Genomic DNA, 27,574 nt, shown 5'->3' with positions numbered 1-27,574 from the left:
GCTTTGCCCAAAAATATTTTTTTTCGAAAATTATGAATTGAGGAGTTTTACTCATTAGAGAGTTAACATAAAATTGTGGCTTTTGACAGTTTTTGACCTGCTAAGTCTTGTTGCAAATTTCAAATGTCTGTCACTTTTACTTAGAATGTCGTAGAAAAATATCGAAATGCAATTCTAGGAAAATCGGCTTCAAAATCTAAATATGACAAGCATTGTAACTGTTTTTCCGGCTGTGTTTTTCCTCTGGAACTTTTCCACGCATATTGAAATCTGCCTATGTCATTCTTAATACTTAAACCAGAAGGTGAACCAATAAGCTTGGGCACTTATAAAGGCTATCACCCTCCTCTCCTGCATTGTGGAAGTTTTTAAATCCTTCACTTTGTAAGTTCCTGGAGTGAATAGTACCTGGAGTGAATTGCAGGTTCAAGTGAATTGAACCTGCACGAAAAGGTTTTAAATCATTCACTTTGTGAATGATTTTACCTGGAGTGAATTGAACTTTCAGGCGTCCACCAATACGGATTCCACACCAGGAGTGTGGCGAACTTCTTGGAAAACGAAACGACTTCAGGTTATTGTAATTCCACATTGCTATAGATTTCTACAGAGTATAGCATCGTGGCCTACTGAAGAAACATAACGCTAATGGTGTCAGAGGACATTTGTTAAAGGTGATTGAAAGATTTCTTTCTGATCGTTCTCTGTGAGTTGTTCTTGACGGTTTCGCCTCCCTTAAATATCCAATAAAGACAGGTGTACCCCAGGTTAGTATATTGGGACCTATTCTTTTCATTCTGTACATAAATGACACGAGGGATAGCCTTGCGAGCCCTCTGCATCACTTTGCCGATGACATCACCACACATTTAGTCATCCTGAAACATAATGCCCCAATCAAAGCCTCCCTACCACTACAGAAAGATCTTTTGTTAGTTGAAAAGGGGTCTGATGCCTGGATGGTCAGTTTCAATGCATCGAAAGCAAAAGAGCTGATGATCTCCAGATCAAATAACACTCATGTACCCCAGGTTCCTCTTCTAAAAAGCCGGACTCAAAAAGGACTCTTGGGGTCTGGGGAGAGAATAGAATACAAGTGAAAACGATGGGCGCAAAACGTATTGGGCTTTGCATAACATAGATACCAAATTGATCTAAGTTATAAATGTATAAATTAGATAAGTCGATGAGTTGAGGAAAACAAGTTTTGTAAAGCCCAGTTCATTTTGCACCCTTCGTTTTCACTAATGTTCATAGATTTTTGACAAAAACAATTATGTGCTACTTTTTAAACTATTTTGAAAACGAGTAAAAAATCCTCTCTTTATTATTTTCGGGTTTTTAGCCATAAAGAAAGTCGAAGAGCTTCGTCTCCTTGGAATTCACTTCTTCGCAGATCCTTGCATGCAAGTCTTGCATCAGACCCTTGGCTGAGTATGAACCCCACTGTATGCTGGTGCTTCGGAAACAATGCACTACTCCAAAACAGGACTGATAAGGCAGGTTTAGTTGTTCCTTACGACTCTCTGGTCTGTTAATGATAGGTTTGATGTAGCGTAGATGGCTGTTTTCTACAAGTACTTAAATTCACCAACTTCTCTAGAGCTTTCTCGCATTCTGCCTCCAACTGTCCAACCAGCAAGACAGATACGAAGGCGCACAGCTAAATCCAATTATCTTAAGGCTATAAAACCTGATAAAACACTAGCGGCAAATCCGATATTTAAATGTACCTGGCGCCACGAACTCAGTAATGAAAAAAGGCTCAGAAGTAGCATATACTGCTAAAGCGGTAATGCATAAAGTTCAAGGTGGTTGTTCCTGGGTGTAATAAAGAGCTAGGGAGGAGGCTTCTGGCCCCCTTATTGCTTCTGTCCTTTTCTAGGGAAGCAATAATTCCAACATTAGATATAACGAGCCCTCATACTAGTTTTTATGACAGCCAGGGCTGTATCCGGGATTTTATTTTTTTTTTAGGGCAGGGGGGGTATTTACTCAAGGGAAGTACAAAAAAACTTAAAAAGAAACGCATTAAAAATTTGTTTACATGTATATTTGTTACGTTTTTACGAGTCAGACAAACAGTTTTATTTAAGGGGGGGCACTCAAACCCCCCGTCCCCTGGATATGTTCTTGAGGACAACCCTTTGGAAAGTAAGCGGTTGGAAAAAATAATGGTAATGCTGTACATGGAAGGCAAATCACTAATTACTTAGTCAATGTTACTACATTGACTCTGATTAGATGCCCGTAATACGTTTCAATTTAAGTGGCATATACTTTTGAAAATCCCTCTTTTCTGTGCCCTGGAGTTCTCATCCCTTAAGTTTAAAGGTGGCTAGAGCGGTTATGTATAAAGTTCAGGGTGGTTGTGCCTGGGTGCAACAAAGAGCTAGGGAGGAGGCTTCTGGACCTCTTATTGCTTCTGTCCCTTTCTAGGGAAGCAATAATTCCAACATTAGATTTAATGAGCCCTCTTACTAGTTAATATGACAGCCAGGGCTGTATCCAGGATTTTTTTTTCGGCGGGGGGGTATTTATTAAAGGGAGTACAACAACTTACAAAGAAACAGAACAAAAATTTGTTTATATCCATTTTTGTCGAGTTTTTATGATTCAGACAAACATATTTTTTTTGGGGGGGGTCAAATCTCCCTTCCCCTGGATACGGCCTTGATGACAACCCTTTGGGAAGTAAGCGGTTGGAAAAAATAATGGTAATGCTGTACATGGGAGGCAAATCACTAATTACTGAGTCCATGTTACTACATTGACTCTGATTAGATGTACGTAATACGTTTCAATTAAAGGAAAGTTAAAATATTGCAAATGCTAATTGAAAGGTCACAAAAAAGTGTCTAATAACGTAATTATTGTGGTTTATTATTATGTTTATACCTGAAATCGTGGTATAATGCAATTTCACTTTCTACAAATGAGGTACCTGGAGTTAAATTGTATTTGAGATAAACATAATAAACCACTTGGTTATTTCAGTTATTATTAAGAATAACCTTGGAAATGGTAATTATGAAAATTAAATTGGAATCTCTGAAAGTTGGTGATTTGTGTGTTTATGTCTAGCAAGCTTTAACTACCGCATAGCCTTTTAGCCTTTCTTCGCAAAAAGTAATAGATGTCTTAAGCAACAAGTTTGGTTTACCCAGTTCGCATTTCATAAATTTGCAATTAATGGATTTAATTAGAAGAAAAGGCTAATAAACATTAGTTCTAGATTAAGCTAGTAAGTAGGGACGAACATTTATGTAAATGGCAAGATGGGTAAACATTTTATCCCGATTTTTCTTATGGACAAACAAAAAAAGATATTTTTCAAATTCCAAGAGAGCTTTTTTAAAATAAAAAAAAAATCCTATTTTTTATAGAATTGGTGTCATTTTACCTTCTTTTTATTTCGAACCTCCCCCCAACAAAATCACACCCCTACAGGTCTACAGGTAAAGCTAAATAGATACAAGTGCACAAATTCCTGGCGCCTAGAGGACTTAAGTTTTTTTTTTCTTTTAGTGTGTTCATACGAAAAATGTTAAAACTATTGACAGTACAGTGCTTGCTTTTGTGAAGCGTAAATAGCAATCTAGGTTTTTGGTTGGTCTCAAAGAGATGTCAATTCTTATGAATTATTTGTCGTAATTAATGTTTTTTCCCAGTTTAAATTCATTTTTTGTGTAATATTATTTCTGTTTTGGTTTGAATTCTTCTTTAGAAGTGAAAAAAATTTTCATTCTTCAACCAAAAAACTTATTTTTCATTTTATTTTTGACGCGTTATGTATCTGCTCCTTTTCAGGTTTAAATTCACTCTTTACTGTTTGTTGAAAAACTATGACCTTTAATTTATTGTTTAATGTTTTATCTAAACTCACTTATAACGGAGAGCAGAGCTTGTAAAGTTGGGTATATAAATAGTAGGACACACACAAAAAAAATTATTCATCTCGTCATAATGATAATTATTGCGAAAATTAACTTGCTTAACCAAAAAACAAAAGCAGAAAATGAAAAAAAAAACAAAAAAAAAATATACATACATATACAAAAAAATAAAATACATATGTATATATATATATATATATATATATATATATATATATATATATATATATATATATATATATATATATATATATATATATATATATATATATATATATATATATATATATATATATATATATATATATATATATATATATATATATATATATATATATATATATATATATATATATATATATATATATATATATGTTACCGTGAATCACAGTATATAAGATATAGCAGTAAGTTTACCGCAGATAATTTCTGGCTCTTCATTCTCGTTGCGAACAAACAGCTCCTCCCACTTATTCTTGGATTAGCTCGTACAAACAGCTCCTCTCATTTGATCTGCCATCAGCGGTCCAATTACCCTGGAACACGTATTTTGGCAGAAACTTTTTCAAAATGACTTTGAAACCAACTTGAGACTTCGAAACCTACTTTTAATTCCTAAAAACATCTAATAATAACATTTTACTACTAATTACCGATTTTCATATATGTGTTGGAATAAATTAATTTAAAACTAGCTTCTTCAAAATTTAGTGTTCCAACGTTGAAGCCAAGTTTCGCGTTCAAGAGAAATCTGACTTGTCTACCCGTGAAAAGATCTAAGGTCGCTTATGTTTCTACGGTCTCCAGAGCACTCGCACCTCGGTCCGGGGTTTTTATAATGGGTGACTTAGGGAAAGATCATACTACCTATAATTTATATACTGTGCCGTGAATGTCCAAAATTGGTGAATGTCGACGTTCACCGGTGAATGTTCGAAATACCATTTTTTCTCCTATGATTTAGTCAGCGTTGTTAGTCAACTTTTTTGTTTTATGTAAGGTTTGATGTGGACAGGTTTGGTTAAGCTGGGTTAGGTTTTTAACCCATTCCTGAGATTTATAAACTATTTGAACCTAAACTAACCAAAACTAAACTAACTTTTACCAGCAAAGCTTGGATAAGACTGAAAAAGCTGTTTCGCAAAGCTAATTGAATCCATGCAGAGAAAAAGGAATTTCCGGAATTCACCAGTGAGAATATGAATCACTATCAATAGATAAGTGAGACCCAAAAGTAACAGAAGCTACAATACACAATGAATTTAAACTTGAAATGAACAAAAACTACCAGAAACAGGAGTATTGCTATGTCTTGTAAGACCCGAAATTCACTTGCGCTTTACTAAAACATTTCGGTAGTTTCCCATTACATGGGCACCTCGGCTATAGAATATAGATAGTCGAATGAATACAGTGATGGAAACTCGTAAAGTGGGTAATTGTTATCTAAATTAATGAAAAAAAAACTTTCCTAAAAATAAGTTTTACAAAGAGAAGTAAACGCCATTTTAAACTTAAGCTCAGCATATACCAATATATGTTAAAATTCAAACTCAAATCGACCAGAAACTACTATTAGAGAATAAATGAAACCCAAAACGAAAACAAATTAAATAAACAATCGTAGCAAAAACATACAACAAGTAATAATATAAATGAATAAATAGATCTTAAAGCAAATAATGCTTAGATTGAATATGAAAATCAAGCTTAAAACGAAAAAAAAAATTCTATTGAAGTATATATTAAACTTAAAACGAACAGAAATTAATAAACAATCAATGCAAACAAACATACACCATATATTAATGTAAATTAATAAATAAATCTTAAAACGAGTGAAACTTAAATTGAATATGGAAATCAGGCTTGAAACCAACAAAAATCACTGCAAACAAGAGTTGGGCATCGCCTTCTTCTTTCACTGTAAAAATCTAAAACCTATTGCGTAGTTGGGGCTTTACTGAAAAACACATGGGTCTTAAACAGTCTTGAGTAGTATTAAAACAAACAAATTGAAAAAATTGTTTATAATTATATTAACTGTGTAAAGATTCATAAGTTGAAGAATTTATTTCACTGTAATTGTTTTTTTTATTTTCAATGCTGTAAGAACTGGAAAAGAAAATATTTGTAATATAATCCGTTTTCAGTTAAGCGCCAATGACGCAGTTGGCTTTTGGTTTTTATTTACAGTTAGGAAAGGAGGCAGTATTGTAGTGAGTAGTGATTGTAATGATTTTTGTTCGTTTCAAGGCATTCAAGCTTGATTTGCATATTCAATATAAATTTCACTCGTTTTAAGATTTATTTATTAATTTACATTAATATCTATTGTATGTTTGTTTGCATTGATTGTTTATTTTATTTCTGTTCGTTTTAAGGTTTCATTTACACTTTAATAGGAAAATGATTTTCATTCGTTTTAAGGTTGATTTTCATATTCAATCTAAGCATTACTCGCTTTAAGATCTATTTATTCATTTATATTATTACTTGTTGTATGTTTTTGCTATGATTGTTTATTTAATTTCTGTTCGTTTTGGGTTTCATTTATTCTTTAACATTAATTTCTGGTCGTTCTGAGTTTGAATTTTAAAAGGTATTTTTATCTGCTGAGCTTAAGTTTAAAATGGGCTTTAATTTTCTTTGAAAAACTGATTTTTCGGAAAGTTTTTTTTAATTAAATTTTGTTCGTTTTTGATTGCAAAAAATTTCAAATTTTTAAAAATTACTTATTTCAAAATCAAACTTTAAAAAAAAAATCAAATATTCACCAAAGTATCAAAACTGGTATCAAAGTAACAATATCAAAGTGAAAAATGGGTTTGAGTCAGCCTCGGAGTTTCTATTATCTGATGTTTGAACTATTTTTAACAAAATTGCTATCTCAAAATTTTTATTGGATAGGCTTGGAGAAAAAGGGCGTGGGGGGACTAATGAAACTTCGGTCTCTTTTTACTCTTTTAAAGTGAACTAAAACTTTCTATTCTACATCATATGAGCCCTCTCTGAAGTTTATATAAGCATCCCTTCCATAAGAACCATATATATCCCCAGAGTACAACTTACAACGCCTGTCCCTGGGCCCTGGGTGGGTTGTGTCGACCCTGAAGTTTTAATATCTGATGGGTGAACTATTCTTAACAAAATGGTCACCTCGAATTTTTTTCGGATGGGTTTATCCATCCGTCTGAGACGAAATAAGGTTTGGCGTGAATGTTTTTCATTGACTACTTTTTCAATATTTTCTGAACAGATTGTCATAGGTCAATGCTCTACATTTGTATTGATTCATTGATTTTTAATAACTTTTTTTTTTTGAAATGATTAATTAGTTATGAAACGAATTATATTACACATATTATGTTTGTACAACATTTCTCGACCCCGAAGTTTTAGTTATCTGACCCTTGATTTTTGTTTAACAAAATGGCTACCTCAAAATTTTTATCTGATTTATTTGGGGGGAAAAGGGCGTGAGGGAGGCGATAGTTGCCCTTGGATAAATTTTGACTCTTAAAAACTGAACTAGAACTTCCGATTTCCAATCATATGAGCCCTCCCCGAAGTTTATACGAGAATTCCTTCCAAAGCAGCTATATATACCCCCCCGGGTATAACTTATGATTAATTAGTATATATAATTATTATAACTAATGATTAATTAGTTATAAAACGAATTATATCATACATATTATGTTTGTACAACATGTGTCGACCCCGGAGTTTTCGTTATTTGACCTTTGAAATTTTTTTTTTAACAAAATGGCAACCTCAAAATTTTATCTGATGCATTTTGTGGAAAAAGGGTGTGGGGGGAATTAGTTGCCATTTAGTCACTTTTGACTCTTAAAAGCTGGACTAGAACTTCAAATTTCCAATCAAATGAACCCTATCTGAAGTTTATACAAGAATCCCTTCCTGTCCCCGGGCCCTGGGGTGTTTTGTCGACACCAGAGTTTTGTTATTTAACCTTTCAACTATTTTTAACAAAATGGTATTTTTAACCCTTGCATATAAAGCACCTCTGGGGGAAAATATAAAAAAAATATTGAAGCTATAAAAGATTTATTCATTCAAATATGTTTGCACCGGTTATCTTTATGTTTTTAAGATAGTTAATTTTAATTTCTGTTCGTTCGGACTTTCGTTTATTCTTCAACAGTAATGCCTGGTCTTTTTGAGTTTTAACTATAATAGGAATTAATTTATGTTGATCCTGAGTTCAATGTGCATCTTTACTGTTATCAGACAGCATATTTTCATGAAAGTTTTTTTTTATTAATAATAATAAAACATTGAAGCCTTATGGCCTTTGCTATAGACAACTTAATTACATGCCTCTGATAAATCAAACGTGATTTTTTAACGTAACAATAGATGTATAGAAAAAATAGCTTCAAAAGACAGTAGTTAGGCTATTTCATTTGTTGATGCAGAAAGAGCAGGATCGTTTTGATTAGACCATTTTTGAGATTTTTATGCCACAATAATTTAGAATTTATCGCAAAGTATGTATTTTAACCTTATTTTAAGTATGGCTATTATTTTTCATTTTCATTTTGAGAGAATTTCTGGGAGTAATTGAACAGAAAATTCTTTATCTAGTTCTTATTAGTGTATTTTGATGTGTCTTAACGTCCCTTCGAAATTTCTTGAAACTTTGAAATTTCTTCCCATACAAAACTTTACCTTATTAAAGTCTTTGGGGTGGGGGGAGCGTAGTTGGCATAAAGAAGAAAACTTTAGCGTAGACAGTAGGAGAGGGGGGAGGGTGAAACCTTTGAACTATTTAAAAAAAATATATCTCAAAGCTCTTATCGGATGGGTTTGAGGAAAAAAGGGCGTGGAGAGGGGGGGGGCTAGGTGCCCTCAAACTCTTTTGAATCTTAAAAGGGAGCTAGAACTTTCAATTTCCAATCAAATGATCTCTCTTTGAAGTTAATACGAGCATCCCTTCCATAAGACCCATTTTTGCCCCAGGGCATAACTTACAACGTCTGTCCCGGGGTCCTAGGGGTTATGTCGACACCGGAATCTTTGTTATATTACCTTTGAAGTATTTTTAACAAAATAGCTATCTTAAAATTTTTACTGGATGCATTTGGGAAATAGGGTTTCGGAGGGGGGGGGGAGTTGGTTACCCTCAAATATCTTTGACATTTAAAAAGTGAATTACAACTTTTGATTTCCATTCAAATGAAACCACTCCCAAGTTTATATGAGCATTCCTTCCATAAGAACCATGGCATAACTTGTAACCCTTGACCCTGAAGACTAGAGGGGGAGTGTCCTACTCAAACATGTAATTTCGAAACCTTTCAAATACGTTGAACGAAATGGCTATATGAAAATTTTGATTGGATATGTTAGGGGAAATGGTGGGCTTGGAAGGGGTGTCAGTTGCCTTAGAATCACTTTCGACTATTAAAAAGGGAACTTGTCATTTAAATTTCTAATCGAATGAGCCCTTTCTGAAGTTTCTACGACAACGTTGTCTATGCAAAACCTTATATGTCCCCAGGGCATAACCTAAAACCCTTGCCCTGAGGGTTGTGGGGGAGTTGTCATCCTCAAAGAACTAATTTCCGGAACTTGAAACTACGTTTAATAAAATGACTGTCTCAAAATTTTGATTAGATGTGTTTGGGGAAAAGGTGGGCGTGAGAAGGGGGTTAGTTGCCCTCAAATCACTTTAGACTAATAAAAAGGGAACTAGACCTATGAATCTCAAATTGAATGAGCCTTTTTTGAATTTTCTACGGGAATACCTTTTATAAAAGCCTTATATGTCCCCTGGGCATAGATTAAAATCCTTGCCCTGAGGTTCGTGAGGGAGTTTCCTCCTCAAAAACATATTTTCTTTCTGGAAATCAACTACGCTGAACAAAATGGCTATATCAAAATTTTGATTGGATGCGTTTGGGGAAATCATGGGCGTAGGGGGGGGGTGTTGCCCTCCAATCACTTTCGACTATTAAAAAGGGCACTAACCCTTTGAATTTCCAATCGAATGAGCCTTTTTTGAAGTTTCTACGACAACACCTTCTATAAAAACCTTATATGCCCCCAGGGCATAACTTAAAACCCTTGCCCTGAAGGGGCTGTGGTGGAATGTCTTCCTCAAAAATATAATTTCCATCTGAAAATCAACTGTGCTGAATAAAATGACTATCTTTAAATTTAGATTGGATGTGTTTGGGGGAATGATGGGCATGGGAGGGGGCTTGTTGCCCTCCAAAAACTTTCGAATATTGAAAAGGGCAATCGAACTCTCGATTTTCAATCTAATGTGCCTCTTTTGAAGTTTCTACGACGATCCCTTCTATATGAAGTGCCTCTGGGAAAAAATAAATAAATAATAAAACATTGGGGCCGTATGGCCTTTACTACAGGCAACGTTACAGCGTTGCCTCTGATTGATCGAAGAGCGTGGTTTCTCATTGAATTTAAAATATTTAAACTGTTGTTTTTTGGGGGTTTAGGGGGAGAAAAGGGTACCTAGGTGAGGTTAGGTTACATATTTAATATATGCAATACTTTATGTGCAAATATATAGCCCAAATTTGTTTAAAAACCATTATATATTTATCCTATTTTATTTAATTTCATTAGCATTAACCAAACTTAACTTTTTAGAAGTGCTCATATAATGGGAAAGTAATAACAATTCTTGCATTAAACTCTGAGTTTTTATTCGTCATAAAATAAACAATAAAAGAAAGATCTTCTTCAACTTATCTCTAATTACAAAACCACCATATTTAAAAAACACATTTACTACACTATCAGCACCTGGAGACCTATTATTTTTTAATCCTTTAATCGTTAGCTCGCTTTAGGATTTTAACAATTCTTATAAAAAAAATGTTACATCAAAAGATTTGTCTTTTTACACTGGATTCCAAATATATAAAATTCATTAAAGTCACTGTGTCCATCAATTGTACTAGCCTGAGAATATTCGCCTGATTTTCAGAAAAAGGGGAAATCAACCCCCAAAAGATAAGCGATCATAATGAAAAACCCATCATCAGATTCAGCATATCTGAGAACCCTACTATAGGGGCTTCAATCACCTATCTACAAAAATGTGAAGATTTGTATTTTTTTTTTTACAAGAAGCAAGGTCACGGATGCGTGTTTATTTTTTTTTTTCTAGGGCTGATTGTATTGAACCAACGGTCCTAGGAGATCGCAAAATTGCTCATTCAAACGGAAATAAAAAGCTTGAGTGCCCTATCTAATAGGCCAAGAACATTGGACAAAATGTTAAGAAATTTTCCGAAAATTTTTAATGGGGGAGGGAGGGAGGATTTCTTGGGATAATTTAGAAAGGTCAGAAATTAGAATTAAAAAACGTTTTTTGGACTGAAAGTAAAGAGCGTCATTAAAACTTAAAACGAACACTAATTATTCGGTATATGACGGGACTACCCCTTCCTTAACCCTCGATCTTTACGCTTAAGTTTGACTTTTTGTCACATTTTCTTAAGAAAGACTGCTCAAAAACAAGGGCCACTGAATTTATGTGAGAAGTGTTTTTAAAGAACTTTAATACTTTAGCGTAAAGAGTGAGGGTTGAGGAAGCGGTAGTCCTCAATATATACAGAATAATTTCTGTTCTTTTTGATTTTTAATGTTGCTCCTTACTTTCAGTCGACAAAACTTGTTTATATTTATTTATTTAATGTTAGTTAAGATCTGTTTTCCCAAAAAATAGTCTCGTCGTTTTTTACTTTTAATTGATTAAAAAAAATCCAAGAATTATTTTTATAAAAAAAGTAAAGAGACGTGTTAAACTTAAAACCATCAGAAAGTCCAATAATAGCTCAAACATAAAACGACCAGAACAAACTTATTCGTTCATCAGTATCAGTCATCGTTGTGCGTGATATGATTGTGCATTGTAATTTTTGTTCGTTTTGGGATTCATTTATTCTTTGATAGTAATTGCTCGTCGTTTTAAGCTTTAATTAAATTAAAAAAAACAAGTATTTTCAACTGAAAGTTAGGAACAACATTAAAACTAAAAGAAAACAGGAATAATTCCGGATATGAAGGGGTCGCCCCCATCCTCAATACCTTACTCTTTACGCTAAAGTTCTTAGTAAACTAAAAAATCTTCCCATTGTAATTAGACGGCCTTTGTGTTTCAGGAGCCGTTCTCAAAAAATGGGACAAGCAAGTCAAACTTTAGCGTAAAGAGCAAGGTATTGAGGAGGGGCCAACCATATTCTATACAGAATAATTTCTGTTAATTTTTAGTTTTAATGTTGCTCCTTACCTTCGGTTAAAAAAAAAAATATTCAATTTCTGATCGTTTCTCGTACAATGCCGGTAAATCTAATTCACTCTCCATGAAAAATCCCTTCCCCTTACAGGAAAATCCCCCGTGGAAATTTTCCCACACATAAAATACACCCCCCATAAGATTCCCTCCGGACAATTCCATACTTTCTGAAATTCCCCCTCCACCTAAAATTTCTTACGGACGATTCAGTCTGAAAAAATCTCCTTAGCATAGTTTTTTTTGAAAAGATTTTAATTTCCAATCGTTTTCCCGATCACTCCAGAAATCCCTTTTCGTGAAAGTTTTTCCGGAAATCCAAACCTGCTGAAAATAACCCCAGACAATTCCTCCTGAACATCTACACATGCAAAATTTAGTTGGCAAAGAGAAAGAACGACTAATAAAAAGAATTTCGTATAGGAATTCTGTCAAATTTCCTTTCCCCTTTACTGTCAAAGCCCTTTTTTACCTTTGGGAAAAAGAGGCGTGGGAGGAGGGTTAGTTGGCTTCCAATTTTTTGGGTCACTTATAAAGAGCGCTGTAGATTTTAATTTCTGTTCGAAATCACCCTCTCCTGATCTTTTAGGACCATTATTTCAATACGGTCATCCCCGGGAGAAAAAAAACGAAAAAAAAAAAAAAAATAAAAAAAACACATCCGTGATCTTTCTTCTGGCAAAAAATGCAAAATTTCGAAAATTCTACAGTAGGGTTCTCTGATACGCTCAATCTGATGGCGTGAGATTTTCATTAATATTCATTGACTTTTAGGGGGTGTTTCCCCCTTTTTCGAAAATCAGGCAAATTTTCTCAGACTCGTAACTTTCGACGAATAACACTGAACTTTATGAATCTGCTATATTTAGAATCAGCATAATAAGCTAATTCTTTTTTGATGTATCTATTGATTTCAAAATTCTGTTTTTTAGAGTTTCGGTTGCTATTGAGCCGTGTTGGTCCTTACTTACAGTTTGTTACCACGAACTATTTGATTGTCGTAAGATAATGCTTCTACTCGTCTTATCATGGCTCTTTACTTTTTTTTGAAAACTTCTTTTCCAGATTTTTTTTTAATCAATGAAACAAACCGGCCATTTTTGTTTCCATTGATCGCTTAGATGTGGCTTAGTAAATTTCAATTAAGAGATTAAGCTTAAAACAAAATAGAACTGAATAATAAAGAGTAATATAGAAGTGAAAACAACACTAAAATCTCTGCAAAATAACATAAGGACTTAGTGTCAGTCATAAAACATCAAAGCGACAATCTTATAAAGAACGAGTGAAATCCAGAACGGAACTAGCAGAAGGGGTAATGGAAAGGCGTGATGGTTTCCAAACGTCCAAGTCGATGATTACCCCTCGAGAGCCTTTTATTTGACGAGAAAGCTCTTATTTATAGCTGGCATGTATCTAAAGAACTGTTTTTTTTAAGCTTTTACATCTTCTATAGTTTTTCCTTTACATAGTTTTATTTTCTTTCTATTCTTATCGGTTTTACACAACATACCTTTGAGTTGTGTTTATTTTTTGTATTTATTTAAACAACCAGACAAGGGTTTATTTACTAATTTATATCTGTATCAATTACCTTTATGTTTGATATGATTATTTCATCTAATTTTTGTTCGTTTCGGTTTTCATTTATTCTTTACTGGTAATTTCTGAAACTTTCCGACCAAGTGATTCCTCAGTGAAACTACCTTTTCATATATTTTTTTCCCCATTAACCGTAGGTGATGAAAATAAGAAACCACCGGTCTAGCAAATGCCTAGCAACAGTATCTGACGGACAAAAGTTTATGGGCAGCGTAATTAACACCTAGTAAGGCATATCTCAGTGTTTCGATGGGACCATGTGCTGTTTCTTAAGAAAAAGTAAGAAAGTTCAAAAGACTTGGTAATTGTAATATCTTTAATAATGTTTTCCTACCAATTGCTTGGTTCAATCATTGAACCATGCTTTGGTTCAATCAAAGCACTTACCCTGTTCAGGGTACTTCAAGAAGATGTGCTCAATGTAGTACAAAGATTGAGCCCCGTCGCACACAATGGAAGTGTTCAGTTTGCAAAGTTCCACTGTTCATGAACTACGCAAAGAACTGCTTTAGTTACTTTCACCAGAAGTGAGGTTCTTTTTGCACATGTGTCAAAGTGGTCTCTACCACCTTATATTTCATTTCATAGATGGAATAATTTTTTTTGCGTTCAATATTTGTCGGTTTTTAAGCCCAGGGACATAGAAAACGCAAAAAAGTGGAATTTTCTGACGATTTCATAATTCGTGCCGGAAAGGGTTAAGCTTGAATTATTATAGGACTTTATTCCTGAAAGTTTCAAGTCTGGCATGCTCTGTGTTTCTTAGGAAAACTACTTTGTCAGAAAATTCATTAGAAATTAATTTGTATCTATTTTTTATTTCAAGAGTTTTATTATTGGTTAATATAATCAATATTTATCCAGTTTTCGAGATTTTTGGCTAAAGAATTCGAAAATCCCTTTCTAACTTAATCACACTTTCTTTTTGACCGCTGAATTTTGCATGTGGGGTGGGATTTTAACTGGCAGAATTTTCCACAGGGTGAGATTTTCCAGGGGATTATTTTCTGTGAGGGGGCCGGGATTTTTCCGGGGAGAATAATCCAGGAAAAGTTTAAGTGAAGAAAAATAGTCACTAACAAGAATTGGAGGTAACGATCCTTAAATCCCTTAAAGCTTAGTTTGTCACTTGTACTTAGCTAAAAACGAGGTGCATTTTGCACAGTATGTGTTTATGTTTCACAGCAAACAAAAAAAAAATAATTTATTAAGACAAATTAAAGTTTATAGGAAGCGTAAAAAAATAATTCAATAGACTAAATCGAGTTGCGACTGTCAATTTGGTCTACTAGATTCTGAAAATACGTTTTTTGCTCTTTTTCCTATTGATTTCGTTTAAAGTTTGAAATTTCTATTTTAGGTTTCAATAAACAAAAGCTGAGCGTTTTGGGTTTAGACACCTGGTTTGATATGTCTAGGATGGATTGCCTAAGATTGGCAATTTCTATTGCAACCTCCTGGAGAGACAACCGAAAACGTGGAAACACTGGAATGCACTCCAAAAAGTTTACTGTCAGAGTAATTACTCTTTCGTTTGCCTCTTATTTGTACTATTTAATAGATTAGCATAAAACGATTAATTTTTTTGGAAAATTAACATAAGTTTTGAATTTTTTCTTCACTGCTTTACGATACCCACTGAAAAATAGTTTTGAATTTTCATCTTTTGCGATTGATGAGCTGGAAATTAATTTCATGATTAAAAAAAAGAAAAAAATAGAAAGAAATTTAAAGTCAGTATTGTTCCTCCGAAGCAATAATACCTTATAGAATAAATGCTTAAGACCTTGCAAAATGAAAGCGAATGAGTATAGGTGTTGTGTTAGCTCGTGTAAAAATACAAGAGATAATCCACAATACAAGAGTGAGTTTAAGCACTTGCAATAGGGGACAGAAGTAAAACAGAAGAGAAATTTCGGTCTTAAAAAAATCTTATGGACGAAAGATTGAAATATATCGGGAAATCATCCCAATTAATTTCGGAATTTTCGAAATACAATGAAAAGAAACTAAAATGAGTTTTTGTAAAATTTCGAATTTTTTTCAAAAGATTAGGTAGGTTTTTGCCAGTGCTATTTAACTTTCCATGTGTTTTCTAAGAACAAGAGGCAATTCCTTTTATGTGTAGACTATCTTTTTATATATTTGAAACCAAGAAGGAAATTTTGTTTGTTCTTGGAGATTCACTTCAAATTTTTGGGCCTTAGCACACTTAAGGCAAATTAAACTTGCTTTCGCAATTAATTTTGCAAATTAAACTTGTAAATTGCAAACACATATAATTTTGATAGCGGTTGAACAAACAAGGGCCAATTTGATGTGTTTATAGATACATCAAATCAGGCATTTGGAAAATCGCTAAAAGTTCTAATAAAGTCACATAAACTTGTTTTTTTTCCTTAATACCTTCAAAAATTATGTTTTCATACAAGCCTTTTCCCAGCCTAATTAAGGCTGGACTTCGTTTGACTTAAAAAAAAAAACGGGTTTTGGACGAGGGTCAATCCACCACGGCAAAACTAGCTTGAATTTCCTAGCCTAGATATGAAGGGCTTCTGGAAAGTATAGGAACCTTGATGTCCAAGATAAATTATTTTGGGTTAAAACAAAGTTACCCACCACTACAGAGTCAATAATATATCCAACACGTAATTTGCTAATTTGAGCAATGTCCACTTTAAAACATAATCTTCATAAATGATTTTATATGTCAGTTTCATAAATTATAAAAGAGGGAAACCGCAGTTTTTTATATTTGTGAGATAAATCTGGCAAAAGACACAAAGCCATGGATAGTAGCTAGTATTTTGGAACAAATTCGTGTCGATTATGACTTTCAATCGAAACTATTGCCATTCATTTTAATTTTTAGCTTTTTCACCACAAATTTGATATTAAAATCAACGAGAAACCCAGGCCAATCTTCAATTTCCGCTTTTTTTTTTTATCAAAACGCGTGGCTCAGTCATAAAACTAAACTGTTGTCGTTTTAACTTTCCGGTTCTGTAGTATAGCTTTGGCGTAAAATAAAAGAAAAAAAAGAAGAAAAAAAAACGTAGGAACAAACCTTAATCTTCTGTCGATTTTCCTGTCCACATTTTTCCTGTCGATTTTCCTGTGGGGAAGGTGTAGTCAGGCAGAAAGAACCGCAGTTTTTTAACAGGTTCAATATCCCTAATTTATTCAATAGAACCTGCTAAATATCCTTTGCTAATGAATTTCTCCGAACTTGATAAAAATTTTGACATATTTTGCCAAGTTTCATACCTTTAAATTCACAAATTTTGACTTTTCCCTCAAGCCCTTAATTAATCACGGTTAAAATAACAATTACACATTGTTCTAAAAGAAAAAGGTTTTAAATATCTATAACAGTACCTGGTTGATTAACCTTCTTTATGATGATCATAAAAGCAACAAACGTTTTCTTCTTTTCTTAAACCCTTTTTGTATTCAGAGCAATTGTGTTGAGACCTTCGTTAAATAATTATAGCTTTTCAAACGTGAACATCAAAATGTAGTAAATAAGTAGGAGGAGCCTTCAAAAAGGATGTTTATATTTTACCCAATTTTCATTAGGATCTTTTAGTATAATTCTGAGAACTCTGGCAAAACTAAAAAATATTCATTAAAAAATAATAGTTGAAAAGTTTATTTGAATTGGCCCGGTAGTGACCTGAAAAAGGAGATACCTATCAAGGTAAAGGAAGATCGTGAAGTGAATCTTATATTAATAATTAGAAGGTATGAACGCAGTATATTTCTGATGAATATGAATGAGAAGGCTTAAGTCAAAATATTTTTGAAAGATGAAAGGTCGTTTTGCTAGCACGAGGGAAATTTTTATTTACTGCCAACTACTATGACATTGTGTCTTTACCCTCTTAACAAAAATAAATACACATAGATCTGGAGCGTTCAAAGAGGGTTGGTCATTCAGACTAAACATCTTCCTTCCGAAATATGCATTTTATTTTTCAATTTCCCCCTAGTTTTCTATGCTTTTACACAACTTTCCTGAATTTAGGGGTTTTGTTGTTCTATAAAAATATTACCATCTAGGTCTTTAAAACGAAGGCGATTTCCCTAAACAAGGGCGATTAGGGCGATTTCTCAAAGTGAACTATACCAATAGTACCTAAACTTATAGGCTTAAACTACTTTACGATAAACAAATATTGATATCTTTGTGACGAAACAGATTATTGCGATAATTATCATGTTTTCTGTCGTCTATTTGGCTATAGCAGTGTAATATCTTTAATAGCGGCCTGTATGCTTTTTTGGACTTTTGGGTTTTCACTATTATTAGAAAAAATATTAGACTTTTGAATGATTTATTAAGGGACAACAACATCGGTTTATATACCCAAAATGCTTAGGAGAGACATTATATGTTTTAAGTAATACGCTTCGTCTTCAAACATTCATAGCTTTAGCAATATACTATAACATTTGCTTGCCTTTCCCAACGTATCTCCTTCGAATAAGGGGTAGGGTTATTTTTGGCAATCATTTGGGAAAGAAGCTTCCTTTCCGAGTGTAAGTATTGAATGAAAGCTGTTCTTTAAACATTCTTTCAGTTTGAAGCACGGCGTTAGATTCAGTTTAAGATATGGTATCAGGGGCGTAATTTGCTATAGGACAGAGAGGGAAAATGCCCCTCCCAAACCTCGGTTAGCCCTCCCCCAGACCCTAGTTTGCCCCACTCCACCAACTAAAATTTAATTTCTTCAAAAATCTTGTCAGAACTAAGATACGCCTGCATAACTCAAGCATTAACAGAAACGGATCACTTTTCTTTAGTATATATTTACCTTTATAGCACTATAAAGCCCCTTCACAGCACTTTTATAGTACTTTATAGTACATTTATGGTACCCAATGACTCATTTTTAAGTTTTTACTGTGGTTTTCACTTGATTTGGAAAAAATTGGCTCCAACTTTGTCCCTTCCCTACAATTTTGACAAAATTTCGCCACTTTATGGTATCGCTTATAAGGCAAAAGAGAATAGAATATAGGTTATTATGGTCTATCCATCTGTTTTCACACTTCTATATCATTCCGAGAAGCTTTTGAATATCATCTTAATTAGATGTCAAGAAGTAGAAGATACAAACACAATATAGGCCAATGACGCTGCACGTTTGTGGACAATGAGCATATATTCTTGACAGACATGCTGCTGAATAATTATATCGAAACGAAAGAAGTTTATTTTAAACACTAAAAGTATCTTATTATAGCATAAATCCAAGGGGCTATCCACTCTCCTTCTGGTGCAAATATTAGAGAGTAACTTATCTCATCATGCATGACGCATTTCACTCCTCACGCAGGAATGCTTCCACTACAGTGTTCATCCTCACACCGCAAGGGGTACACCTCCGTCATGCGTGCTCCGTGCCACGGGTGTACACGATTGTTGAAAATGGGCAATCCCTTTCATAAAGCAGTTTTAAAGAAGCTTCAGATTGTGAATAATGACAATGAACAAGTAGTTTCTTAAGGGATTCTGTTTGTATATAGTGGATGTAGAGAAATAACAGGGTAGTATCTTCTTGGAGGAAACCCTCAGGTAGACATACCCCTTTACTTAGGAGTACGGTCCGACATGTATAAGGATGGAGGGAGGGGGCTCTGGTACATTGAACCAGAGAGTATACACTTTTCTAAATGTTGATCCCATCTCATTCGGGAATTTAATTTAGAGAAGGTTACAGACAAGGCCCTCCTTCACATCATTCACTCAATATATTTTATACAGTAGTGTCAAAAGGAGGGAAGAGGATTGGGGGTGATTGTCCATTTCTAGGCTCTGGCAAATACCTTTTTTTATATTTTCATTGAAAAAAAAGGAAAAATATGACCCGCTAGATTTTGACAAATATTGTTTTTGCATCTTCATTGAAAAAACTGAAAGTATTCCTTGTCCCCTTCATTTCCTTGAATCGGTGAACCTGTTATAATTTAAAATGGGAATGAAATAGCGTACGAACTCAATTTTGTTTTTCTCTTCTTTTTTGGGACTCATAGCCCGTTTAAAGGAAAAACTAGAAGATATTTACCTTTTTTTTATACATCCCCTATCAATTTTTTTTCTACAGTTGTATGGGGTTCGTCATTATCCGTTGCCATAACCACGATCCTCAACCCTTTAAACTTTTTACCTTAGTTAAATTTGCTCTTTGATTAAATCGATAGACATTCCAATTAAAGCTTATGCTTTTTTGTAGCAAAAAACCTTGAGAATGAATAGGCTCCATTAGGTGTCTAATGCCCGTTTCAATATTTTGTGATAAGTAAATAATAGGCTTCATAGTAAAATGTATAGAAATCCACTGAGCTGTGTCCCCTTGGAAGATGCTTGATTTTCCAAGGCTTTTTGACGTAATTTGATCCTTTCGACCATTTTTAGACTTGAACTTTGACTTTAATTAAATTAAAATCATCTACTTTTTTTCTATTTTTTCTAGAGCTGTATAGCGTTCGTCATTAGCCGTTGTCATAACCACAATCCTCAACCCTTTAAAACTTTTTACCTTAGTTAAATTTGCTCTTTGATTAAATCGATAGACATTCCAATTAAAGCTTGTGCTTTTTTGTAGCAAAAAACCTTGAGAATGAATAGGCTCAATTAGGTGTCTTATGCCCGTTTCAATTTTTTGTGATAAGTAAATAATAGACTTCATAGTAAAATGTATAGAAATCCACTGGGCTGTGTCCCCTTGGAAGATCTTTGATTTTCCAAGGCTTTTTGATATAATTTGATCCTTTCGACCATTTTTAGACTTTATTTTTGACTTTAATTAAATTAAAATCATCTACTTTTTTTCTATTTTTTCTAGAGCTGTATGGCGTTCGTCATTAGCCGTTGCCATAACCACAATCCTCGACCCTTTAAACTTTTTACCTTAGTTAAATTTGCTCTTTGATTAAATCGATAGACATTACAAGCTTGTTCTTTTTTGTGGCACAAAACCTTGAGAATGAATAGGCTCCATTAAGTGTTTTTGTGGCAACGTTCAGTTTAAAATGACTAAAAAAAAAGAACCTATAAAACACTTCCGATTACCAACAGCCTTTGTTTATTTTCGAATAGTTTTCAGTACAAAATCAAGTTCAACCTTCAAACAAAGATAAGGGGTTAGAGGAGATAGTCTGCTGTTGATTTAGGGTAATATTTTCCGCTTTGAGTTCGATTCTAAGTCTCTAGTTTCATTAAGGAATACCTTATATTTTATTTTTGTTTATGCCGATTTCAATTTTTGGTGATAAGTAAATAATAGACTTCATAGTAATATAAATAGAAATCAACTGGGTTGTGTCCCCTTGGAAGATCCTAGATTTTCCAAGGCTTTTTGATGTAATTTCATCGTTTCGAACATTTTTAGACATGATCTTTGACTTTAATTAAAAAAAAAACTGTTTTTTTTAACTGAAATTAAGGAGCGACATTAAAACTTAAAACGAACAGAAATTATTCCGTATTTGAATGGGGCTGTCCCCTCCTCAACGCCTCGCTCTTTACGCTAAATTTTTATTGTTTTAAAAAATTTGTGTGACAGAGTCAAACTTTAGCGTAAAGAGCGAGGCGTTGACGAGGGAGCAGCCCCTTTTATATACAGAATAATTTCTGTTCGTTTTAAGTTTTAATGTCGCTCATTATTTTCAGTTAAAATTTTTTTTTTAATTTAATTTCTGAAATTTTTGGAATTAATGCAGCTTTGATTTTGGCTCACCGTACATGAATAATTAAAACGAAATTTGCATATTCATTTTGCTTTTTTTGACTAAATGGCTTTCTCGAATTTTGTTCTGACGTAACTTACGAATTAACTTACGTAACTAACTTTTATATTCGTATGTTTTTATTACGTATATTACTGAGTTTGCCCCCCAGTCAATGCCCCGCTCTTTACGCTAAAGTTCGAATTTTGTTCAAATCACAAACCCCTGAATCACAAAGGCCGTTTAATTAGAATAGATAGCGCTTTTGAAAGTACTAAAAAAAATTTTAGCGTAAAGCAAGAGGTATTGACTAGGGGGCAAACTCCCTCATATACCTGATAATTTCTGTTTGTTTTAAGTTTTAATGTTGCTCCTTACTTTCCGTTTAAAAAACTTGTTTTTTTAATTCAATTTCTTATCGTTTTTTAAATAATGCTCGAAAATCCGGCACCCCCTTCATAGAAATGTCCCTTCCCCCAAGGAAACATCCTCTATGGAAGGATCCTCCCCCGTAACCCCCTCCTCTGACCCCCCCCCACCAGAAAAAAATCCCTCCTGAAACCTTTTTACACTTCCCATTAACCAATACGATATGTAAATAATAAGCAAAGTTCATAACTTGCAGCCCTTAATTAAGTCATTCTCAAAGACATATTTATTAGATTTCCGACTATGCTGAACCAAATGGGTATCTCAAAATTTTTTTATTGGGTGACTTCGGGGAAAAAATGAGCGTGGGAGGGGGCCAAGCTGCCCTCCAATTTTTTTTGTCACTTAGAAAGGGCACTAGAACTTTTAATTTCCGTTCAAATGAGCCCTCTTACGATATTCTAGGACTGCTGGATCGATATGATTACCACTGGGGAAATAAAAAAAAAAAAAATAAATAAACACGCATCTGTGATCTTTCTTCTGACAAAAAAAAAAATTCCACATTTTTGCAGATAGGAGCTTGAAACTTCTACATTAGGGTTCTCTAATACGCTGAATCCGATGGTGTGATTTTCATAAAAGTTCTTTGACTTTAGGAGATGTTTTCCCCTTTTTTGAAAATAAGGAAATTTTCTCAGGCGCGTAACTTTTGACGGGTAAGATTAAACTTAATGAAACTTATATATTTGAAATCAGCATAAAAAACTGATTCTTTGATGTATCTATTGGTATAAAAGTTTCTTTTTTTAGGGTTTTAGTTACTATTGAGCCGGGTCGCTCCTTACTTACAGTTCGTTACCACGAACTGTTTGATATCTTGATCTTTTTAACTCGTTTTCCTCAACTCGGTGACTTTTTTCATTTATTTATTGAAAGCTTAGATCAATTTGATACGTATGCTATATAAAAGCAACTCTCTGCACATATATATATATATATATATATATATATATATATATATATATATATATATATATATATATATATATATATATATATATATATATATATATATATATATATATATATATATATATATATATATATATATATATATATATATATATATATATATATATATATATACTACTACTACTAACAACTCATCGCAGCACCAAGCCGCCTGAGGCCAACACAACTACGCACGCTCCTCCTCCCCCCAATATATTCAAAGCCTCCCTTTTTACACCCCCCCCCCCCCCCACGAAGTTCCCATTTCCTTTAAATCTTTCTTCATGACGTCCTCCCACCCCAGATGGGGACGACCTGCTTTCCGTCTAGCCCTAGATGGTTGGCCGAAAAGAACAATCTTCGGCAATCTGTCATCCTTCATCCGCACAACATGCCCTAACCACCTCAACCTTTCTTTCATTATAGCCCTAGAAAGCGGTATTGAACCACATTTTTCGTATAGCCTATTGTTTGAAATACGGTCAGTTAGCCGGGAACCCAAAACAATCCTTAAGCAATTGCTCTGGAAAACATCTAGCAAATCTTCATCCGTTTTTCGGAGCGTCCATGCTTCAGAGCCATATTTGACCACTGTCATCACTGTAGCTTCTAAGATTCTAATCTTGGTTTGCAGACTTATTTTCCTATTCTTCCAGACTTATTTTAACTGTGAAAAAACACCCTGAGCCTTGGCTATTCTATTTTTAACATCTTCACTGGTCCCACCATCTTTACTAATGATACTACCAAGGTAAGTGAAGCTGCCCACCTGATCAATCTTTTCATTATTCAACGTCACCTTTTCATCTTCACTTATTCCTAGCCTTAGTGACTTAATCTTCCTAACATTAATTTTTAAACCAATTCTAGCACCCTGAACATGCAAAACCTCTAAAATTTCATTCATATTGCTCACACTTTTATCTAAGTTGCTTATATCATCATCATAATCTAAGTCCAGGAGACTTTTTCCTGCCTATTTTATTCCGTGGTCTCCCATTGCCTTTCCTGTGCTCCTTAAAACAAAGTCCATCAAAATAATCCATATAAAATAGGGGAGATCACAACCCGGCTTAACTCCTGAATTAATACAAAACCAGCTGCTAACCTCATTTCCTACCTTAACCGCAGCAGTTTTATTCTCGTACATATCACTAATCACTTTAATGTATTTGTCTGGTATACCATACAAGGATAAAACCTTTACTAAAGCTCCTCTATCAACAGAATCGAACGCTTGCTCATAATCTATAAAACTGAGGACCAAAGGTGTTTGAAAACTTAGGCACTTCTCAATTATTAACCTAAGAGTGAAAATTTGGTCAACACATCCTCTACCTTTTCTAAAACCGCACTGCTCTTCTCTTAAAACTTTGTCTACGGCATCTCTCAGTTTAAAAAGTATCATATTACTAAGCAATTTGCTACCTACAGAGACCAGACTAATGCCTCGATAATTACCACACTCACTTTTATCACCTTTCTTATAAAGTGGCTTAAATAAGGTTTTCCTAAGACCGTTAGGTACTTCCCCTTTTTCAAAAATCATATTCATAATCTTCAATAACTTATTTCTAACCTCAGAGGCACCATATTTAAGAAACTTATTTACTACCCTATCAGCACCTGGAGCCTTATTATTCTTTAATCCTTTTAGTACTGTTGCTAATTCCTCCTCACAAAACAAATCTTCCTTCACATCCAAGGTATCACAAAATTTTTCATTTTCCTCTATATTTTTTCCTACAACTCTATCTCGGTTAAGCAAGTTCTCAAAATGATTGGCCCATCTCGCTTTAACGTTTTCCTTATCGCTAATTGCCACCCCATTCCTATCTTTAATTGGGACAAGTCCGGATTGACTACTACCTCTCAATTTGTTAACGTGCCAGTACAATATTTTACTATTATGTCGTCTAGCTGCATCTTCTAAATCCTTGGCAATTTTATCCATGGCCTCCACTTCACACCTCCTTAGTTCATATATCAATGCTTTCTCCACTTTCTTTACATTTCTTTTGTTTTCATGCGATCTATCACTCAGATAATTCGTGTACAAGTCCTTTCTCCTTTCTATTAAACATAAAGCTTTTTCACTAATGTTCTTAGCTGCAGTTCTAGCTTTCTTCCCTAATACACCTTCAGCAACTTCACAAATTATTTTTCTAAAATTACTCCAACCATCTTCCACATTATCAAATTTTAAACTCTCAAGTTTAGTATTCAACTGTCCCTGGAAAGTTTCTCTCAAATTCTCATCGTGGAGTCTACTAACATCATAACTTCCCGGGAGGTAGTTACCCTTCCGATATTTCAGCTTTAAATTAACCCTTGACACTACTAGACGGTGATCTTCACTTTTAACATCAATAACAGCACTCCTATGTACCCTAGTATGTTATATTGATCCTGCCAGTCTTCGGTTTACTATAACAAAATCAATAAGGTTTGCTGTCTTACTATCACGTGAATATCATGTTAACTTATGAGCCATTTTATGACCAAACACCGTATTGGTTATAACTAGATTGTTATACCTACAAAATTGCAAAAGTCTGTATCCATTACTGTTTTCTTTTCCTACACCAAATTTACCTATGCTTGGATACCATCTATCCTTATTTCTACCAACCTGGGCATTAAAATCTCCCAGTAATAACATCATGTTTCTACCTGGGGCCCTGTCTATTTGCACCTGTAACTGTAAGTAAAATTCATCTGAGTCACTAGTATCTCTGTCAGTTGGTTCTACAGGGGTGTATACTACTATAACTGATACCATGAACTTTCTAGTGATAAAATGAGCAACTAGTATTCTATTATAAATAGCTTCCCAGCCTAAAAAAGACTTAGCAGCTTCCTTATTCATCATGAGCCCTACTCCTTGTCTATGTACTCCATCCTCCCTGCCTGAGTAAACAAATTCTATATCACCTAATTTCATGCTTCCTACCCCTGGGATATGAGTTTTTGGAAACTCCTAATAAATCCAGTTCGAATCGTCTGAATTCGTCAGTCAAAATAATATATATATATATATATATATATATATATATATATATATATATATATATATATATATATATATATATATATATATATATATATATATATATATATATATATATATATATATATATATATATATATATATATATATATATATATATATATATATAGAAACACATAATCAATAAGTCATGTGATAAAATAAATGTGGTCTAAGAATGTATTTGGATAAAATAAAAAAAATTACCCCAATATACCGTGAAAAATAATTCCTCACTCAGCAGCTCATTCCAATAACACTAGCTTAGGAGCGGATATTCCGCTATCTGAATGGTTCAACCATTATACAGCTGGGTTTTTTGCCCCAGATAAATAATTCTGAAGAGCAGCTTGAACTTTTTTTTACACGGAGATTGTCTACTGATTTTTCAGTTTCCCTATCCGCCATTGATCGTAGTATTAACTGCCTAAGACGGAAAGCTTCTTGCGGGATAGATAAGGTTAGCGCTATAAATTTGAAGAATGGAGGAATCCAGATTAAATATAATCTTGCTCGCTTAATTTAGATGATTTTTACACAGGGAGTTGTTCCATCATCTTTCTGCATTGGTGGCTTGACACCAGCCTATTCCCAAGAAAGGAAAGTTGACTACTCAGTGTTCTTCGAGCCGCCCGATAACTGTGTTGACTACCCTCTTCTACCTTTTCGAGCCGTTGTTTTCGAAGAATTGAAGCATAAATGTTATGCCCCTCCATACGAGTTCGGTTTTCAGCGAAGCTTAGGGTGCTCTGATTCTCTTACAACGGTGACAAATGACTTAGTCAAAGCAGATGATAACGGCGAAACGCTTGTTTTGGCTCGACATGATGTCTATTGGGCGTTCGACTCACTAGTGTACGACGCCATGCTTTTGTTTTGTAGCAACACGAGGAGTGAACAAGTCCGTCAATAGTGCTTTGTAAGACATGCACTCGAGGCTGAAAATTCGCCTTAATTTACCTCTGGGCGGTGTGCGTGTAACTGAACCACCGTGTAACTGAACCCCAAGCAACCGAACCCCTGTAACGGAACCATACCTTCTTGATGGGCAAGCAATCGAAACGTGTAACTGAACCACCGTGTAACTGAACCACCGTGCAACTGATCCCCCGTATAATCGAACCCCCGTGCAACTGAACCCTCGTGTGACTGAACCACCGGGCAACTGAACTCCATTTAACTAAACCCACGTGTAACTAAACCCCCGTGCAATTCAACCCCATTTAACTGAACCCCCATGTAACTAAACCCCCGTGTAACTCAACCCCCATGTAACTAAACCCCCGTTTAACTGAACCCCCGTGCAACTGAACCACCGTACAACTGGACCACCGTGCAACTGAACCACTGTGCAGCTGAACCCTCGTGTAACTGAACCCTCGTGCAACTCAACCACCGTTCTTACATTGGGTTAAACACAAGTTAGAATCTTTACATGGTCAACCTTGTTGGAATTGTTTGTTTCTTAAACTCATGATATAAACGCCTGTCAAAAGTATTCACGAAAAAGCTTTGTTTTAGTTTTGCAAAAGAAAAAGAAGATCCGGTGTCACAAACCCTTAAAGCTGATTTATTACTCTTGTTTTCCAGACGACTCAGACCTTTTGGACGTTAAGC

The 27,574-nt window shown here is 34.3% G+C and overlaps 1 protein-coding gene across 3 annotated transcripts in view; it reads left to right on the top strand.

The window, feature by feature from the left end:
• The first annotated feature begins 17,399 nt into the window (after nucleotides 1–17,399).
• LOC148946284 (uncharacterized) overlaps nucleotides 17,400–27,574 on the top strand; it is a 91,347-nt gene continuing 81,172 nt past the window's right edge. The window contains exon 1 of one of the 3 annotated variants that reach the window (XM_089097922.1): nucleotides 17,400–17,535. The gene's annotated coding sequence lies outside the window, so the exon portion shown is untranslated. Of the gene's footprint in view, nucleotides 17,536–19,294; nucleotides 19,373–27,574 lie in introns of those variants that run through there. The other 2 variants (XM_089097924.1, XM_089097923.1) reach the window with 2 other exon arrangements.

The sequence above is a fragment of the Artemia sp. Qi Xiang Cuo genome, chromosome 12, assembly GCF_049724085.1.
Source record: "Artemia sp. Qi Xiang Cuo chromosome 12, ASM4972408v1, whole genome shotgun sequence".
NCBI lineage: Eukaryota > Metazoa > Arthropoda > Branchiopoda > Anostraca > Artemiidae > Artemia > Artemia sp. Qi Xiang Cuo.
This window is presented reverse-complemented; position numbering and strand designations above follow the sequence as displayed.